Genomic DNA, 9,007 nt, shown 5'->3' with positions numbered 1-9,007 from the left:
CTAAAAAATTAAAACATATTCTTTTGAGCCACCTTTACTTGCTCACTACCCACCCCATTTCTTTGTTCCCCTTTACAGTAAAATTCCTCACTAGAGTTGTCTATACTCAATGTCTACCTACAATTTCTCTTTTCGTATTCTTTTAAACAACTTTTCTTTATTTTGAAATAATTATAGATTCACAGGAAGTTGTAAAAATACTAGATAGGCCCTTTGTAAACTTGACCCAGCTCTCCCCCACCCATAGTTACATATTACAAACTATAGTAATCTAATCCAGGATATTAACATTGGTACAAAGTGTGTGAATAGTTCCACGCATTTTATCACATGTGTAGATTCATGTAACCACCATTGCAACCATGATACCGAACTATTCCATCGCCACAAAGATCTCTCTGTTGCTACCCCTTTATAGTCACAGCCACCCTCCTCCACCACTCCTAATCCCTGGCGACCACTCATCTGTTCTCCATCTCTATAATTTTCTCATTTTGAAAATATTAAGTAAATGAAATCCTGTAATATGTGACCTTTTGAGATTGCCTTTTTACACTCACCATAATGTCCTGGAGTTCCATTTAAGTTATTGCACGCATCAATTGTTTTATACAAAAAGGAGGTGGGAGACAGTGCACAGGGGCGGCGACAGCATCCCTGGGGCTACAAGTGAGCCGGGACGCCATCGGTCTCCACCAGGTCGTCAGAGACTATGTTGAGCTCAGTGCTGATCTTTTTGTCCAGCTCGTAGCGCTCCACTGTGCTGAGGTGAAGCCAGCGATTGAGCAGCCCTGAGACTACGGCCGACCCTGCGTCCACCCTACGTGCGGGATCCGCACCGGTAGGGAGGCTGGCGGCACGGTGGTCGGCGCGTTCTACAACACCAGCAGCCACCACCGATAAGTCTTCTCCTCCTGGGTAGCAGGAGCCCGGTGTCGCCGTCTAGTGTGAAGAACCACGTGATGTGCTTGCTGTCCCACACCACTGACTTTTTGCTGGGCCCCTAAGTGGACCCCGCACGAGGTCCTCCAGAACGTGTTCACGTGGATGCCCACGTGGAAGTCTGCCCAGCGAAGCAGACACATACTCCAGAAACTGTCTTTGGCTTCTGGCAGGTGCATATATACCATGAGGTTGCCGTCTCGGCCAGACACCCTGAAGCCCAGCTGGGCATTTTCCACGGGGAGGTCCACGCTGTGTACCTCAAAGGGCTAGGCGTCCCGGGAACCGAGGCTCAGCGTCTTGCTGTCCTCCTGGTAGCGTAGCAGGAAGATGCTTTTCATGACGTCAGCCAGGATAAGGTGCTTCACCCAGATCATCTGGTGGAAGTGCAGCTGGGTGTCAGTGAAGGGTGCCTCTCAACTCGCTGGCCCGAGGCTCCACAGGAAGCCCTTCCAGCTGATGGCTGACACCAGGCAGCAGTTGCAGTGACACAGAGTGATCATGGTCCCCTTCTGTTCCTTTTCATATAAGACCTTGAACTTGTTCTTGGTCGTATGGTAAGTGTATGTGTAGTTTATTAAGAAACTGCTAAACTATTTACCAGAGGAACTGTACCATTTTACTTTCCCACCGGAAATATGTGAAACGTCCAGTTTTTCCACATCCTTGCCAGCATTTAGTATTATCACGTTTTCTTAGTTTAGCAGTTCTAGTAGGTGTGTAGTGATATCGCATCATAGTCTTAATTTGCATTTGCCTAAAGGTGAGTGATGTAGAGCATCTTTTTATGTGTTTATTGACCTTCTATGTATCCTCTTTAGTGAAATGCTTCTTCATGTCTTTTGCTCATTTTCTAAATGGATTTTTTGTTTTCTTTTACTGTTCAATTTCTAGTGTTCTTTATATATTCTACTCTTAGCACTTGAAAAATGTTGTGCCACTTCCTTCTGGCCTCCGTGGTTCTGATGAGAAATACACCTTCATTCAAATAGCTTTTTCCCCTAAGTAAGGTGTAATTTCTCACGTGGTGCTTTCAAGATTTTTTTCTTTGAGTTTTTAAAAGTTGGATTACAATGTACTTTGGCATGGATTTCTTTGGTTGTATTCTGTTTGTGGTTTGCTCAGCTATTGCATCTGTAGGTTTATGTCTTTTCCCAAATTTTGGAAATTTGGGAAAAGTCATTGTACTTTTTCAGTTCTAAAATTTCCATTCAGTTCTTCTTTATATCATCTATTTTGCTGAGACTTTCTATTTTTTCATTCATTTCAAACTTGTTCAGAACTGGTCTTTGAAACATTTTTATGGTGAATGCTTTAAAATCCTTGTAATATAATTCTAACACCTGTGTCACATAGGTCTTGGTGTCTGTTGATTCATTTTTCTTACTTAAGTAGAGATTGTTCTGTTTTTTGTTATGATAAGTGATTTTCACTTGTATCCTGGACATTTTGGATGCTATGCGATGAGACTCTGGATCTTATTTAAATGTCCTGTTTGGCTGACATCCTCTGATGCTATTTCAGGAAGGGGGCGTCACCTTGTTACTACTAGTTGTAGGCAGAAGACCATGTTTTCTGCTTTGTCTTCCCTGTGAGGCAGGACAGGCATCTCATTAATATTGGGAGAGGGTGAAAATTCAGGTGCCCTACTAGGCTTCCACTGACACCACGCAAGCACTGTGTCACTCCTCAGGTTCTAAGGTCCCTACTCAGTTTTCCTTTTTCATCTTTCAAAATCGTCTTATATTTGTTTTACATATAATGTCCAGGGTCTTTACTTAGCGGGAGGAATATGGGTAAGTGCATTCGTTCTGTCTGGTGAATGGGAAGTTCCTCCTCTTCCGTTTTCTCCTGAACCCATACTTATCAGGCTTCCATCTTCCATGGCTCTACCAAACCTGAACTTGTCAAAGTCACCAGTGATTTCCACATTGCCAAATCCAATGCTGCCCTCATTTTACCTCACCCACCAGTAGCGTTAAACTCAGTTGATCACTCCTTTCTTCTTAAAACACTTCCTTTACTTGTTTCCAGGATACCACACTGCTCTGGATTTTCTCCTATCGCATGGCTACTCTTTCTTAGTTTTCTTTTCGGTTCCTTCTCAGCTTCCTGATTTCTTATGGGAGCACTCTGGTAAGAAATCTCCTCTATCTCTACTTTCTCCCTTGGTCATCTCATCTGATCTCATGACTTTAAGCGCCATCTACTGTCAACCCTCAAATTTGTATCTTCAGTCCAAACCTCTCCCCTAAACTACAACTTGTACATCTCGCTGCCTATTCAATATCTCTACTTGGATCGCTAATGTGTATTTTAAATTTTAAAATGTTAAAAATGGAATTTCTGATTTCTACCCTCCCAAACCCACTTATCCTTCATTATTTCCAACTGCTCAGTGCACAAACCTCGGGATCATTCTTGACTTCCCTCTTTCTCTAACACCTCATAGCCAATCCATCAGCAAATCCTGATAGTACTACCTTGAGAATAAATTCACAATCTGACCACTTCTGATCACCTTGGTCCAAGCTACCATTATCTCTTGTCTGGATTGCTGAAATAGCCTCCTGACTTGTGCTTCTCCCTCCTACGTAACAGACTAATTAGAGAAATCCTTTTAAGAGAAAAGTCAATCATACCACCCTTTTTCTGAAATCCTCCCATAGTTTCTAAGTCATGGCTCAAGCAAGAGCAAAAGTCAAAATTCTTACATGAGCCAACACATGATCTGGCTCACTGTGAGTTCTGTGACTGCATCACCAACTACTCTTTTCCTCGCTCACATCGTTTCCACCACACCAGCCTCCTCTCTGCTTCCAGTCACACCAGGCATGCCCCATCTAAGAGCCTTCACACTTGATTTTCCACTGTGTGAAACACTCTTCTTCTAGGTACCAGCATAGCCTACTTTCTCACTTCCTTCAAATTCTTTCTCCTGTCACCTTTTTAAATTTCAACTTCTCTCAAAACCTTCTCTGATTACTCTATTTTAAGTTGTAACCCTCCAGATCTCTCTATATCCCTTTGCAGCTTATTTTTTCATAGTACTTACTCCCACATATACCATAAAGTATTCTTATTTATCTTGCTCATTATCTGTCTTTACCATCCCCCCTCCAAAAAAAAGTGTAAGCTTAGTGAGGGCATGGACTTTTGCCTTTTCGTTCACTGCTATATTTTCTGTACCTGGAACAGTGTATGATACATGGTAAGTACCCCGTGTATAAATAAATAAATCACCTAATTTATGCTGTAGTGTCCCAGTACTAATTGATAGTGGCCATATCAACTTTCTTAGGCTTGGAGTCTTAAAGTTTTATTTTTAATTTGAATTATTTTTTAAACCTCTGTTACCTCTTAGAGTCAACTTATCTGTTCTTGTATCTTTTGTTAGATTCTGGAGGTTGCCAGGATAATGGACCAACAGTAACCAAAAGTAGAATGTATTCTTGTCATAGTCTTATCTAGTTTAATAAATCACCATTCTGACAATGTGATATATAGATGATGTATTACAGAATTGTACACCTGAAACCTATGTACCTTTACTAACAATTGTCACCCCAATGAACTTTAATTTTAAAAAATCTGCATTTTCTAAAGGGTGTTTAAAATGACCTACAAAAATATATTTAAAATGTGGTAATCAAGCCAGGGGAAATACAGGTAGAAAAAAAATAAAATGGAGCAAGAGGTGAGGTTGACACAAAATACAATCTGTAAAGTCCCGTTCACTTGCTAGGGGTGGACCGAACATTTGGCTCTGAGCTTTCTAGTAGCCAATGCAAAAAAAGAAAGACAAGAAGGGCGTGATTTACTGATTCCATCCTTCCAGAGCAACGTTCTCTTCCTAGAGACATGTTCTTTACTCCACCAATAGATGGCGCGCCTTCCACGTGATTACGTTACAGAGCAAGCCCTTCAAAGCAGTCCTTAACTGAGCCTAATAATAACCATTATTTCTGAATTACGTGCCTGGCTATTTACATTCACCATTTAGTTCTTAGTGCAGCTTTGTGGAGAAGCTGTTATTATTCCCATTTTAGACACAAGAAGACAGGCTCAGTAGTAAAATCTCTTGCTTAAGCCTGAATTCCAAACTAGCTCTCTGATTCTCTATCACACCACACGGTCAAACTGCTGTCATTTGGAAAGCCCAAGATAGGTCTTCTTATTTCTAATTGGTGGAACTCCTCTTTGATTGGAGGGCTTTCTTAGTGTCGCTGCCACAAAATGCAATAGGATTCAGAGATTAATTTGGGCTCAGACACTAAGGAGCTGTTTCAGACCTGGCAAATCATTTAATCTGCATGCCTCAACTTCCTCTCCTGTCAAATGGGAATGGTAAAATCTGCTTCACTTAATTCTGAAGGTGGTATGAGGATAAAAGGGGGAAAGAGATGTGAAAACACCCTACAAAGAAGCAAACACTGTAGGAATGATGTATTAAACTCAGCATTTATCAAATGCCTACCAAAAGCTAGGTACTGTGGTAGTGCTGTAAGGAAATATTACTCAAAGTGTGGTCCATGGCTCAGTGCCAGCCCACAAACTGCTTATTACTGGTCCACGACAAGAAATTGACAGTAAATGTTTTGAAACCTTAACAACAATTTGACGGAGTAATCTTATGTCTGGTAAATAAAATCAAAAGAATTGGGCTTATATTTTATATGTCTTTGTTTTGATTTCATTTTTCTAGTAATTCATTTTTATTGTACTTTGTAAAAGTATTGGTACATGATGGATTTGGGAGGAAATGGTCCTGCCCCACAAATAGTTTGAAAAGCACTGCTGTGATGGATGTAAAGGAACCATAGGCCATGGACCGTGCCCTCAAGGAGCTCTCGGGCTAGGGGGTAAACAGGTATCACAGTGGTTTTGAGAAACCACTACCACTGTGCCATGTACTTCATCCCCTTCATGAAACAGAAGGCCATACAGACTTGGATGGGCTTGCAGATTAGAGACCCGCAAATCCTCAAAACCACTCCCTGAACTAACGCTCATATTAGCCCCCTTAGAATACCAGCAGCACTAATCTAGATAGAATTGGACTTCTCTCAAATCTGATATGGCATTTTTTAAAAATAAAATTTCTCGTGAAAACCATCTGTCAAAAATTATGCTGGCCCCAATTAGAGAACTATAAAGACTGGGTTTTTGCATATCATAGACTTTCTAGTATATGCTCACAGGTTAATGGGGTCTTTCTTTAACTGGCACTAAAGCAGTGAGCTAACCAACTGGCTCTTTAAAACTATCCTTGACATGGTATTCAAAATTTTTTCCATATTACTTTTGAAGATATAAATTGAATAGGTAACACACAGCCATGTCACAAAATTGGGAAAGTACACAGCTCCACCTCTTTTTTTACATATTGTGTCATAGAGAATTTTACATACAAGTACATACAGAGCTTTGTCATTGGATAGATGTACGTTATTTATTTGATCAGTTCTCTATTGGTGGGCATCTGGTTGTTTTTCATTTTTTGTTATTACAAACAATGGTACAGTGAATAACCTTGTACACACAACTGGAGGAGAAGTTCCTAGAAATGGAATTTTGGGATCAAAGTCTCATGTGTTTGTAATTTTTATAGTTATTGCAAAATTGCCCTCACCTGACTAATTGCACTCCTACCAGCAATTTATGAGAGGACTCTCTTTACCTTTGTCAACACAGTGGATTCTCAATATTTTTATATTTTACTGATGGTATCTCACTGTAGTTTTCATTAGTATTTCTCCAGTTATGAGGTTAGCTATCATTATTGGCATAGAAGCCACTTATTCATTTTGATACTCGGGGTAAAGTTACATGGCAATTACAAATGATCCTAGGTCACTATATTTTCAGAATTTCCTAACCTACTGTTTTGATAGATCTCTGAGCTAAAGAACTTTGTTCATTTCCTTTTATTCCACTCCATTTTTCTAGAACTATCCTAGGCATTTCTTTGGTACCCCAGACATTTTAGTTTAAAACTAGTATTCCTAGGGGCTGACACAGCACCTGGTACAATAGTTAGGGCTTAAACAAAATGTAGAACAAATCAATAAGAACAATACCAGAAGCACTGACTTACTACTTTGCATGGCTATGTACCTATGTAACATAAATTACGTAAGTACTTACTTCAGTCTATATTTGCAATGACAATTTCAAAAATTAAAGATAAAGCTGCTTTAGACATGACAGTTTAGCTGCCACTGTGATCTATTGCTCTGAAGTTTTTTTTTTTTGCAAAATTAATCCTAAAGTGCTACCTTTCGTTATACAGAGAAATTTATTGTTTTATTCTTTCTTTATAAGTAACTTTTAAGATGACGTTGTGTTTACTTTTTGCTTTGTAAGATCTGAAATGGCTTTTGACCAAAAGTCTGTTGACCACCGTGGGGGGTTGGGTGGGAACATTTTTTTCAGTTTTTCCAAGGAAGGGTGAGGAGAGCAGTGAACTCATTTAAGTTGATTTATCTACACTCTTTTGGCACACAGTTGTGGGACACCTGGCTAAGTTTCTCATAGGGAAGAGAACAGAGTTAACAGAATCTATAACTTGTGACTAAATTATTAACTTTGCCTCATTAGCACCACACTCTAACCACTTCACTTGGGAAGGTATTGTGTAGGCATTTATTACTCAGCATATAAATAGCTTCAGCAAAACTTGGGAATCCAAAGCCTGAAGGAGACATCATCATCATCAGCATCATCATCAATAGTAATACTAGCTAACAATTATTGAGCGTTTAATCTAAAATCCCAACAGGAGCCTTCCAAGCTGTCAGCGGTCGGTGGCGACACCAAGTGGTATTCTGCGTGTACTGCAGGCCTCTCATACTGGCCATAAATCACTCCGGCCCAAGCTCTCCCAAATAACTACTGTATTCCAAGTGGAGCCAATATGCTCGCTCTGTAGAGGTAACTTCATGACAAATATGCTTCTAACCAGATTGCCATCCTTCAATCCGTCTTTTTCTTGTCTCAGAGAAAGAGACGTCTTTCCCAAAGTTAGTTTGTATTTTGCATCTCATTTCTATCTCCCCACGTATTTTACTCCATTATTTAACTTTTCCTTTTCTTGCCTCTTCAATTTCTGTTTCGCCAGTGGCTCTTCCTGTTCAATCTACAGGTAAGCTCCGGTTTCTCCTGTCCTGCAATGACAAAAACAAACAAACACCTCAGATTCACCTCCTTAAAAAAAGAGTTCCAAAACAGGGAACTTGCTCAAAAGCCTTAATTCTTTTTCAATCAATTTTTCCCCACTTTTTTCAGTTATAGTTTAAATTACTTTCCGAATTAAGTACAAATCTTAGTCCAACATTCAGGATCCTTCAAAATTGCAGCATGATTTATCTTCTGGTTATATCTCCCCTATACTCGCCTACCCTAAGCTTCAACAATGCAGCACTACTCATGGTGCTCATACATGATTTCTTTTGCACAAGGTTTTACCTCCACTTTTATTTACCTTTATCAGAGGACTCAGCATAACCTGATTTAATTAATTTTAATTTTTTTAAAATTTAATTTACTTAATTATAATTATTTCTAGTTACTTGTGGATATTTCCCACCCACCCATACACTATGAGAGCCTGAAGGCAGGGACTAAATGTTACCAGATGAAAAAGTAAAAATTAGCTTGGACTGAGAAAGCAAAAATCTGGCCATTCATCATGCTGGAACAACAGACACCTGATAAAGCTAGCTGTAAGTTTAACAGGGAACGATATTTCTCTCAAAGACATGTTGCAGCTGCAAAGTGATAACAACCCCATTTATCTGAATGATCACCACTTTTTTTATTCACTGAGAAACTTTGTTCTCTATAATCAGAGACTATCAGAAACTTTGCTGCTTAAAATCACAGTAGTGAGAATAAAACATCCCACATTTGTCTGAAGAACATTAAGTTTCTTGGACACAGAGAAGCAGCCTCAATTTTCAATCCAGGTGCAGAGCTTCAGATAAGAGTATGGAGACAACATTCCACATCTATCTTTACTTTGTGGTTCCCAAGGAAACAGGGACTCTGGGTTCACTTCACAATT

The 9,007-nt window shown here is 39.7% G+C and overlaps 1 pseudogene; it reads right to left on the bottom strand.

Moving 5' to 3' along the window:
• Window positions 1-663: 663 nt before the first annotated feature.
• On the bottom strand, window positions 664-1,283 carry LOC117016440 (cleavage and polyadenylation specificity factor subunit 1-like; annotated as a pseudogene).
• Window positions 1,284-9,007: the final 7,724 nt, after the last annotated feature.

Source organism: Rhinolophus ferrumequinum, chromosome X (assembly GCF_004115265.2).
Source record: "Rhinolophus ferrumequinum isolate MPI-CBG mRhiFer1 chromosome X, mRhiFer1_v1.p, whole genome shotgun sequence".
Taxonomy (NCBI): Eukaryota; Metazoa; Chordata; class Mammalia; order Chiroptera; family Rhinolophidae; genus Rhinolophus; species Rhinolophus ferrumequinum.
This window is presented reverse-complemented; position numbering and strand designations above follow the sequence as displayed.